This window comes from Phodopus roborovskii, unplaced genomic scaffold (assembly GCF_943737965.1).
Source record: "Phodopus roborovskii unplaced genomic scaffold, PHOROB, whole genome shotgun sequence".
Lineage (NCBI taxonomy): Eukaryota > Metazoa > Chordata > Mammalia > Rodentia > Cricetidae > Phodopus > Phodopus roborovskii.
The window spans coordinates 14,510,765-14,522,822 of record NW_026126447.1 but is presented as its reverse complement, the minus strand read 5'-3'; the positions used below and the strand labels follow the sequence as shown (position 1 = coordinate 14,522,822).

Below are 12,058 nucleotides of genomic sequence, written 5' to 3'. Positions count from 1 at the left end.
TTTGGGGGAAAAAAAGAATGGACTACTATCCTTCTCAATGACACATTCCATTCTCTCACAGTTCCCTTATCAAGGGATATATTTTAGAGGGTGAATTCTGACTCTTTGTAATAATTTTATATAACATTTTAAGGCTGGCCTGATATCCTGCAGCTATTTTCCTTTTTCTCCAGTGGAGATTTGAAGTCATTGGTAGCACTGTGGCTTCTGATTGGCTACCTTTGAGCATGGGCTACATCAGTTTCCTACAGAGCTCAACAAAGGAGAGGGGTTGGCAAGGAGCAGAGCCTCTGGCTTATGAAAAACTGAAAGAAACATGTATGCTTCAGAAATAGCAACGGCTTCCCTGCCAGACCAGCCCCGTGGTGCTCATGATTCTCCATAACAGGTCTGCCTGCTCTGAACTCAAAGCAGAGAGGAAATCAGTGTAGCCCTTTCTTATTTTCCTCTCTTTTGAGCCATTGCCCTTGTGAATATTTGCTAATGGGATAGCTATGAGTTTCATATCCCTGCAAAGAACTGATGCTTCATAGATTTTTCTCAATTAATGCAGACTTCCATGAGCTTTCTTATCAAAACAGCTATTAAAAACTTTAAGAACTATAATGTAAGTGTTGATATTTATTGGAATCACAAGGATGGAAAATATTGAGCAATACATCTCACTGTTAAGGTGTGTTCTCTAAGCTTTATGGGTGCTTTAAGAATAGTAACAGAGTACTGTGAGACATCTACTATTTTGACCTTAACACCATAATAATTCATACAATAGTGTCTGTAGTTTACAAGTGAAAACACTACTTAATAAAGCTATTGAAGCATATACCTACTTATTATAAATGGTTAATATAGGCTGTTCATGCAAACCTACTTTATTACTAAATTTAGACCGTAGCTATTGTATTTAAAAGAAAATTATTAATGCCAGGAAATTAATGCTGACATACTTTTAATTCTAGTACTTAGGGGGGAAATCAGGTGGATCTCTAACTTAGGGGCCAGCCTGGTCTACAGAGTAAGTTCCAGGACAGCCAGGCATCTAGAGGGAAACACTTTCTCAAAACAAAACAAAACAAAGCAAAACAAAGCCCAAACCCAAAAAAATAAATCATTGTATTTATGTGTACATTTTGTATGCAATATTTTTATCCCTCTCTCATCTCTTTATCTTGTTTCCCCTTTCTCTCCTTGTGTGTGTTTCTCTCTCTTTCTCTCTCCCTCTCTCCCCCCTCTCTCTGTGTATGTGTGTGTATGTTGTTTAGACATGAATGTTCACAGATTGAACGTGGTGGTTAGAGGACAACTTATAGGAGTCAGTTTTATCTTTCTACCATAGGCAATATGTGTATAAATTTTAGGTCATCAGACTTGCTGATAAGTGCCCTTACCTGTTGAACCATAATTCTGATACTCTACTATATTTTGCTGTCCAAAACTTAATTGCTGCAGTAATCAGTATGAGTCATTTAGTGTCTAAGTATTATTAAAGGTAAGTGTTACTAATAGGAAATCAAACAGTTATACCTTGCATGAAACTAAATGAATAAGAGACATATAATTACAGACCTTTTATAGAATATCTGAGTTCACATTGTAATCAGAAGTCTTCAGAAATGGTGAATCATCCTAGCCTTAAAAGAATATGGTGGATAGGGAGCCATTTTTGACATGTGACCCAAAACACCACCCCTAAGCAGTGGTGTTCCAATACTTTACTTACCTCATTTTGTTTTGGAGTCCTCCAAATTAAAAGAAAAAACAAAAACAAAAAACAAAAAACCCCATAAAATTGGAAAAACAAACAGAGCAGAATAGATTATTATGAGAAAAATCAAACATTAATCTAAAACCACAGTATTAGATGCATGTGTTTTGTGTCTCCCCCCAAAATCCTATCTGCATCTGCATGCAAACACAGTAATAACCAAGCAGTTGTGACAGCAGTAGCAGCAGCAGCATGACAGGACTGCTTCAAAAGGAAACATAAGGAAGGAAACCTTGGAAACATCTTCCACATTTTTGTTTCTTCTTCTTTTCTTAGCAACAGAGTGAATGCAGCTTCAACTGCCAAAATTTGCAGCATTTGAGTGAAAGCCCAGCTCTAAGCAAATTGCTTTTAGGTTTCACTAATTGCTTGGCAGTGCAGGCACACACAAGGAAATCAAGTCTTTTGTGCTCTGGAAATACATACATATGATGGATTTGCTCCATTTCATGCTTCCAGTTATACTCATCTTGCAGTAAAAATATGGTTCTGTAACTATTCCTAATACTACTTCCCAATTGTTTGTAAGTCTCTTGGTTTCTCTCATCCAATGTCCAAATATGTGGTTTTATAATATAGTCACTTAGTCTCTTTTATTGACTGTTTAATGGTCTGGCAGTCTTCCCAAGAATCTAATGAACTATAGTGGCCATAGTGTTGACTGTTAACTTACTCTCTGGACTTTTACAATGCTCTTTGTACTTGAGAGTACTATATGTGACACAAGGACTCCTACCGTGCAAGTCAGCCAATTCTGTTTAAAGATGTTCAGATTAAGTTATGTCACTTTGTTTTGTTTTACTCTACTACTAAGCTTCTAATTTTTTATCCACCTGTTAATTCATTATACTCTGCTAAAATTCAAGTATTGCTTTTATTTTATTTATATCCCAACTTATCCTGCCTTTTCTCAATAGGTTCTTTTTTTCTACAGAAAAGTAATCCAATTGTCATGCTTATATTTTTGTTGTATTACTTTTCTTGGGGAGAAAAGAACAGATGTCTGTGCACCCCAGTTATGGGCCTGATAACGGACCAAAAAATTCTTCTGTTCAAATCCAGTTTGGAAGCATATAGGTTTATTTGCCTTACTTACAGGAGCATGTCTGACTCAAAATCAGCTCCATTATCTGACTCATTGGTCATACCTCACAAAAATAGAGCTACTGAAATTCCACATTCAGTAAGTCTCCAACCTTCTGGTAACTCAAACATGCCTCTAGCATGCAGCTAAGGGAAAGATGAGTATGAATAACTGGAATTGAGATGAAATGCTTCCTCTTCTACTAGGTAATACTGATGTTTCCGTTATTGTGTTCATCACCCTAGTTATCAGTGTGATGTTTTGTTTAGTTAATTGTCATACTTTTAGGGCAAATTTATTCTATTGGTTACTACAAAATTAATTGCTTCATGCTGATCATGGTCATGTTGTGCCTAGAGTAAATAGCAATGCCCTAATGTGTCTTTGTACATACATGGACACACAAACACTTATAAAAGTACTACAATTTGAATAGAAGCATGTAGTTTATTCTTATATAGATGACTTATCTAGGATACTTATTAATATTCATCAATTTACAATTTTATGGCTAAAATATTTGTATATCTTATTTTTATAGACATATAAGCTTTATATTTCTTTACAAACATTAATTTCCTTTTTGTTCTTTACAGTAATAACTTGGCTTATGTAAATTAAGCAATATATAAAACACTTTTTTTTTGCCTGTGAGTTTATATACTGCATATACCTACCCATATCCATTCATCTTTTTATCAACAATTCTCCATTAACTAATCAGTTCACTCATGTAAGCAATAAAGTTACATTCAGATGTTGAGTAAAATATTAGGTGCTGGAGCTAAGGTATTAAAACTTTAAGATAAAAGTAGTCTTAATATCATAGGATATGTATTGTGATGAATAAAACCAATACCAAGTAAAGAAAGGGGAAAGTCATGGAATATATACTAATCAGCATTAGATAGCAGGTTACATGTAGGTGATAACCAAAATGTTGACACTATGTTCAAAAGCTACCAAGATTCAGTTCTTCCTTTTTCAATTCTGAAGATCTAACTCACATCATTATGATTAGAATTAGCAGTCTATAATGTGTATTTGAATGTTAAATAATTAGAAACTGAACATTCTTTTGCAAAGGTTGTAATTGTCTGGTGAGATGGCTGAGTTGAGGTGCTTGTATATGGATAACCTGAGTTTGACCTCTGAACCTCTCAAGGTAGGAGGAGAACTGTCTCTAAGAGTGCTTTCATGTCCACATGTACTAGGTAGTATGCATATTTCTGTACACAGACATACACAGAAACTTAAAGTATAATTTTGAAATATGTGAAAAGATGGATATGATAATTAGCTTATGTTAGTAGTGTCATATTTTATACTCATTTTTGCTCTACCCTCTTATAACCTTACACATATATACTAATTATTTCTCAAGTAAGTCTCAAAAAATCTTGGAAGAATGAAGGAGCCAATTCAAGGGGCAAAAAGAACTCTACATATCATTTACTTTATTTTTTAGTGGTCAAGAAGAATTTCTTCCATCAAGTTACATAAATATATAGTTATGAAAGTAGAGAGGAGGACAAGTATATGGTCAGAAAGAACAGTCACAAGTTTCTTAGAAGAGTGTATTCTTAGTGTGTCTAAGAAATGTGAAATGGTCTACAAATTAGAATAGAAGGAGTGGAAAGAAAAGTGGTAGGAGATAAAACCATGCAACAGTTGATCAACAATATAAAGTGAGCTTTGTGGGTTATAACAATTATTTAAATATTGATATATAAAAGATCATCTAAGTGTTTTCATTATTAGTTGCATTGTCTTGAAGACTGACTCAATAAGGCAGGAATCTTGCTCATGTTGTGAATACGGCAGACATGCTGGATCTTCATGAGGATGGGGGTGAGGATTTCTCCATGTATGAGGATGGGGATGAGAGCATCCATAAACGAAAAGAGAAAGTGAAGAAACGGAGGGACTGTGGCTTTGGCTCTGAAGAGGAGTTCTGAGGGAGAGAGCAAGAGGATTATGAGAGTGTGGAGCAGGATGGTGATGAACCTGGACCACAACACTATGTTGAAGGTTGGATTGTCTTTGTCAGAATCCACGAAGTCACTGAAGAAAGATATCCATGAAAAACTAGTTGAATATGGTGAAATAAAAAAGTCCATTTTAACTTGGATAGACATACAGTATACTTGAAAGGGTGGTATACTCTAGTTGAGTATGAAACATACAAAGATGCTCAAGCTGCCATGGAGGAACTCAATGGTCAAGTTTTGGTAGGGCAGCCAATCATTATTAACTGGTTTGTTCAGAGTCCACCAAAGGGCAAGAGGAAAGGTGGTGGAAGACAAGGCAGGAGTCCAGACCGGAGAGGTTGTTAATAATAGATCACCCGTTGCCATGTCTTGAAAAATCCCTAAATAAATAAATAAATAAATGAAAAAGAAAAAGCAATAAAAAATGGCATTGCTATCACTTTCTCATAGATTTAGTTAAAATTATTTTTGATATGTCTGTAGTAACTTTGTGTGATTTTTGTTGTTGTTTTGAAGTCTATGTGGGTCACTATGTGGCTCACATTGGCCTCAGACTTGAGACACTCCTGTTTCCCTAGTGCACAATAGCAAATATTAATTTTCTTTTAGAAAAAAGCCAACCCCTAATATTTTCCAATGCAACAATAACATGAATTTTCCACATTCTATTGTGTGCAGTCTTAAACTCCTATGCCTTTCCCTTTCCATTGTTTGTGTGAGTTACAAGGTCTTAAATCTTCCATAAATGAGGTCTTTCTATGACTATTTCACATGTGGTATTGTTTCTTCCTAGGACTGTTAAACTTTTTATCTTTTCAGCTTTAGACAAAAGTAACTCATAGCTAAGTGTCTTGGGGTATTGGAAACATGATGGATGTCTTGTTTTGCTTGATTCTTCCTGGCTTCTCTTTTAGGTTGTGTGGAAGTATCTGCCTTATTGATGACAGTGTCCCCAGTCTGTAATACTTTGTAGCCAAAAATAACTGTAGACCTTTTTCCTGCTACCTTACCTGTCCTTCCTGCAGCTCTTCATTGTTAAATGCCAGCTTCTCAGATTTTCATTGGCTTTCTTTCTTATTTGATTTTATATTGTCATAGAGACTCTTTACACTAATTTAAAGTTCTTTATTTACTGTCGATTTATTCTGCATTTTCTCATTGTTATTTATTTATCAAAGCACAAATATTTTCATTTTTTAAAAAATGTACTTTAATAAATTAGCTAGGTTTTCCATTTACTAAGGAATTGATCTATTATCAAGTTTCATAATAATCATCTGGTTACACCATGGTTTTGTGTACATAAATATATAGTCATGTTTCATATTCTTTTTTTTTAGTTTCTGACATATAAAATAAAAATTATTGTCATTATTTCATGTTTCAATTCACAATATTTTCTAGCAAAATTTCTGTATAGCTATTATATTTGAAGAACTTAATGAATACACTATTTTTATAATATCAACATTTCTACAGGCAAACATCATTATGAATTTCAAAAATAATTCATAAACTTAATTAAAATGTTTAATGGTAAGGTAAAGTAGATAGAAAGAAAGACAACAGAAAACATAATTTAATGTCATAAAAAAATCAAAACTAGCAAGCTGCATAAAAAAATTAAAGCCTGAAACTATAGATTAAATAGTTTTAATATAGTGTTTTCAAATGTTGCTTACTTATAATGACAAGACTCCATGTTTGTTCTGATTTTTCTGGGTAGGTATCAGTATGAGTTGCCTGTGTTGAGTGTAGATGGTACAATCATTAGGTACCTACCTTCTTTACTACAGAAAGCATTGTTTTGTAATGAGGAACAATAACATAAAAATGAAATGTTCTTGGAGAGTTGTGTCCAGCACAAGTTGGTTTGATAACAAGTACCATATATCTTTGTGGGTCATAGAGAGAAGAAGAAATTTACAGGATATTCTGTTTCTTTCTGTTGTGATTTTCTTGTTTTTCCTACACAATATAATTAGCAAGTGAGAATCTTCCCACATCACAGCAGCAAAGAACAGAATAACAGGATTTAAAATTGTTTTAACACCTGACTTTTCAGTTAATAAAGTCATCCAAATGGTAAAATTCTGCTCTATTTATATTGCAGCCAATTATTTTACATAAGTTAAAAACAGGTTTTTAAAAAAACATCTCCCCCACCACATACCAGGCTGGTGGAAGTCAGCAGCATAACTGAAAAGATCAATGGTATTGGGTCATGAGTTTCAAATGTGATCATTTAGAGAAAAAAATTACTAAGCTCATAACCAGATCTTAGTAATTTTCAGTAATTTAAAGACCATAAACAAACAAACAAAAATTAAGAAAAACCAATGGTTATTTGTTTTCTGCTCAACAACTGATTCCCCATACTGCAACTCACCCAAATAAAAACACTGGAAAATGATGAATATTGTTATGTTGTCTAAGATTCAAAACATATATATTGTAGATGCATCATATATTACTATTCTTGTTAAAGAACAAGATCTAATGATGTGTTTTCAGAACTCTAAAGCAGTGGCAAATGAAACAATTCAATGGAAAGATAATGGAGTCAAGACAAGTGATTCTCAAGTGACATTATTTGTGATATTTGGTTGTGAGAGAATTTTTTTTCACTACTATGGAGAAATGATTGTATTTTGCAAGTATAGGAAATAGAGTCCAACTGACATTTCCATCCAGAAAAGCTCCATTCTGTTCCCTTTGGCTCATTTAGACCCATGATCATTTGGGCCTCTTTCAACAATGCATATTTTGTCATTTAGAGACCATTCAGTTTCTTTATCTTTTTAAAAGAAATTATGTAGTAATTATATCCAACTTTTTATATATATATACAGTTCACATGTATATGATTTGAGGCATTTAACTTAAAAAAATATAAGAAATATCCAAGATTGTTGTTTTCCTTGATTGTTGATTGATTTTGCTCATTGTTCATCTTTTGGTTGTTTTATAAGCTGAACACAGTAAGGTTAATGTCGTTATTGACCCTCACCCCCTCCCAGTATTCACTGTAGCCAAAGGAAAACACAATTTTTAGCAACGTTCTCCAGACAAGATTTGCTTTTTTGGTTTCAGCTCTGATAACTGATGGGTTTTCTCTAAGCTTGGCACAGTATCTCCTATCCAGTCACTCTGACCTGTATGATTTACTAGCTTGAGGGTATTTTTGTTCTTTCTCTGGAACTTCCCCTGTTCCAACCCCTACTCTCCTGCCTTTTAAACCTCCCTTTATTTGGAAGATGCATGCTTTCAGAAACATTTTCCTTAACAGCCACTTTCTGTGAGATGCATCATATGTTCCTTAAAGCCATGCCACTCTCCTGTCATAGAGTTTGGGTACTCATTGCTCTCTTGCCCCCTGTATGATGTCACCTCAGCAGAAGAGAATTCTTTTATTCTCTTGTGCTTGTTCCATGCGTAATCTGGTGTTAGGCTAATGTAAACTACTAGGCTTCAATGGCATGTCCAAATTCAGATGAAAGAAAATAGTATTACATGTTTGTTGGATTTAATGCTTTCATCACAAACATTCAAGAATGTATTGTTCCTTATTTACTGACTCATGTAAACATACCCTCCTTTCAGCAATCCTTTCAAATTATCAACTTATCTTTTCTTCACACTTTTACTCTATCATAGTGGGTTAGAAATTGGCCATGTACGTTTTTAAAAACTTCCTTTCCTGAATTATGTAATACAAAGCTCTTCCTGAGGTTTTCTCTTCAAAATCACTTAAGTAACATCTGCAGGAATATTGTCTCATTAGGGACTTCAGTCAACTTCATAGGCTCAACTCTCAAGTGTCCAAGTTCCTTGGACACTTATTTTGAATTCTGGATTCTTCTAGGAGATTATTCTGTCTGCGTTTCTTGGATTTTCAGTGATTCCCAGGGAATTTCAATTTTAATACATTATAATTTCAAATTCATCAGGTTTTGCTCCATCCCTGCCCCAAGGCACGCAAACTGAGAGCATTCACACCCCCCCCACTTACAACATCCCAATTATCAAATTTGTCTATCATCCTTTGATGTGTCATTCCATCTTGTCACATTACTTCTAACTCCCTAAATTTATTTTTCATGATTTTCATCTGTTTTGTGCTATTGCCATTGTATTTACTGCATTATTATTACCTAAATTGAAAACCACTGAAGGAAAATGTCAATTTGACATTATCATCTCCATTTCTTTATTATTATGCTAATAAAACTTTGACTTCTGAGCCTTTTGAGTTATCACATTGATAGCAGCTTCATTAATTCAACTCAGATGTTACATTCAAAATGTAAACTTAATGTCTCCAAGAAAGCTATTGCTGTATGTCTCACACTGACCTTGTCAATGGCCTCCTTATAGTAATCTAGCAGGACTCCCATTGGTTCATCATCCCAGGATTTCCTTCATTTGTCAGCCTTTGAGCTGTTGGTAGAACTATCAAGTGGACATGTACTTACCAGAATTTGGGTTCAACTATATTATAAAATTTTTATTTAGGCAGGAAGTAGTTTGGAAAGAACGACGCCCAAATTCCCAAATATTGTGTATAAATGTTTGTTTTCATTTAATTGGACTTTGTTATATAAAATTAAATAAATAAATAAAATAGTAATTGTAAAAAAAATTTTTTTTTATTTAGAAACTCTCCTCTATGCAGCTTTTTAAGCATATTTTCAGGTGTCATCTCACAGTCCTGCATGAAACCCTACCCTTCAATAGATGTTAATGGACAACTATTGTATTTTGACTTTGATTGTCAGTTTAAGGAATAATTAATTTGACTAACAATGTTAACTATTTGGGAACTTGAAATCTTCATTAATTGAATGAATAAAAAAAGTGTTATTATATAGCATACAGAATGTAAAAGTGGAAATATAGGTTAAAGCAAACAATTTTTTAAAAAGTAGTTCAATACATGTGTGAAAATGAACTATCTCTTTTTTTTTGGAGTCAAAGCATTTTTTTAAATTTAATTTATTATTTTACATGTCAATCCCAGTTCCCTCTCCCTCCCTCCCTCCCTGCTACCCTCCCTTCCTCTCTTCCTTTCTCCCTCCTTCCCTCCCTTTTACCTTCTCTGCCCTCTTACCTGCACTCTAACCACACTCCCCTCCCATCCCCCCACCACAATTCCATATGTAGGGGAATGCCATCCAGTTGGGGTCATGTAGATCTGACAGGTCATGTGAAGTAGGGACTAGGGCTTCTCTCCTGTCTCTAGATTAAGGCAGTTATCCCTCCATGGGGGATGTGTTCGCAAAGTCCTTTTGTGCACCAGGGATACATCCTGGCTCCACTGTCTGAGGTCCCTTAGACTGCTCAGTCCTTCTGGCTGAGACCCATATTCAGGGGGACCTGAGTCAGTCCTATGCTGGCATCCTAGCTATCAGTCTGGTGGCCCGTTAGCTCCTCCTTGTTCAGGTAAGCTGTCTCTATGTGTTTCTGCCGCCTGGTCTTGTCCTCTCCATTTGCATCTGAGTTTTACTTCGACTCAGTGTTTATGTATGAGTGTTTGCTCATGTTTCCAATAGGCATTAGTTGAGGGCTCCATGGAAAATGAACTATCTCCAAAGGATTATCAATTTTTTAAATGGTGATTAAGAAAATTTAGGAAAATAAAAGTTTTCTTGTATTGTTTCTTATTATTTAAGTAATTTGTATTAATTTTTAAATTGTTATTTTGTCTCTAGAATGAGGTAAATGGCTATAGGAACTGAAGAAATAAAGTTTGTATAATGCTAATTATTTTCATTTTATTTATTTGTTTGTTTATTCATTAATCTAGACAGAGACTAATTTTGACCCCAGGTTAGCCTGGAGGTCACCATTCTTCTAAGACCACAGACTTTCTACCATCAAGATGTTTTGTTTTTTATACTTGTTTAGTGAAATATAACATTTGAAGCCATGTATAATACTATTTAACAAAGAATTAAATATATGTATATTTACATATATACATGTATACATACATATATAACATTCTCTGCATTTTTGACATACAAACTCATACATCTTGATTGATTATTTGATGAGGTGTTGTTAACTCTAGCCATCCTGCTGCACTAGGAGTTAGTTATATGCTGCATCCCTTCATTCAATTTCTCTCTGTCTCTCCTCCTTACCCTCTCAACATCTTCTAATGACTATTCTATTCCATTTTAAATTAATTCTATTAATTTTCACAAACAAGAGATGCCATTAGGTAATTATTTTGCAGTACATGGCATATTTTGCTTAACATAAGGCCCATCAATTTTCCTGCAAATAATGTTTTACCCTTTTTATGGCTGAATAAGATTACACAGTGAATAAATAGCATATTTTCATCTAATATCCACTTATGAGTGAATATATGCAGTGTTTCTATTTCTGAATCTGGGTTACCTCACTCAGGATGTTTTTATTTCCCAATTCTATCCATTTGCCTGAAGATTTCGTGAGGTGATCCTATTTTACTACTGAGTAGTACTCCAGTGTGTAAATGTACCTCATTTTCTTATCCATTCTTTGATTGAGGGGAATCTAGTTTGTTTCCAGGTTCTGACTATTAAGAATAATATCCTTGTTGTATGATTGAATTTCCTTTGAGTAAATGCCCAAGAGTGGTATTGCTGGGTCTTGAGGCAGATTGATTCCCAATTTTCTTAGCAACTTTCACACTGGTTTCCAAAGAGGCTGTAAAAGTTTGAACTCCCACCAGCAGTGGAGGAGTGTTCTCCTGACTCTATATCCTCTCCAATATAAGCTGACCTCAAGATTTTTTTTATCTTAACCATTCTGGCAGGTGTAAGATGGTATCTCAGAGTTATTTTGATATCCATTTCCCTGATGATTAAGGCTGTTGAACACTTCCTTAAATGTCTTTTGGCCATTTTAGATTCTTTTGGTAAAAATTCTCTGTTTAGCTCTGTACCCCATTTTTCAACTTGTTTGTTTTGCATTTTGATGTTTAGTTTTTTGAGTTCTTTATACATTTTGGAGGTCAGCTCTCTGTCTGATGAGGGATTGGCGAAATGTTTTTCCATTCTATAGGCTGACATTTTGTCTTATTGAGTGCTCTTTGCCTTACAGAAGCTTTTCAGTTTCAGAAGATCCCATTGATTGTTAATTCACACACTATGAACAATTTGATTTTTGACAAAGAAGCTAAAATTATATAATGGAACAAAGAAAGAATCTTCAACAAATGCTGCT

At 34.4% G+C, this 12,058-nt stretch overlaps 1 pseudogene; it reads left to right on the top strand.

The window, feature by feature from the left end:
- The first annotated feature begins 227 nt into the window (after positions 1-227).
- Positions 228-5,185, top strand: LOC127224790 (RNA-binding protein 8A-like; annotated as a pseudogene).
- Positions 5,186-12,058: the final 6,873 nt, after the last annotated feature.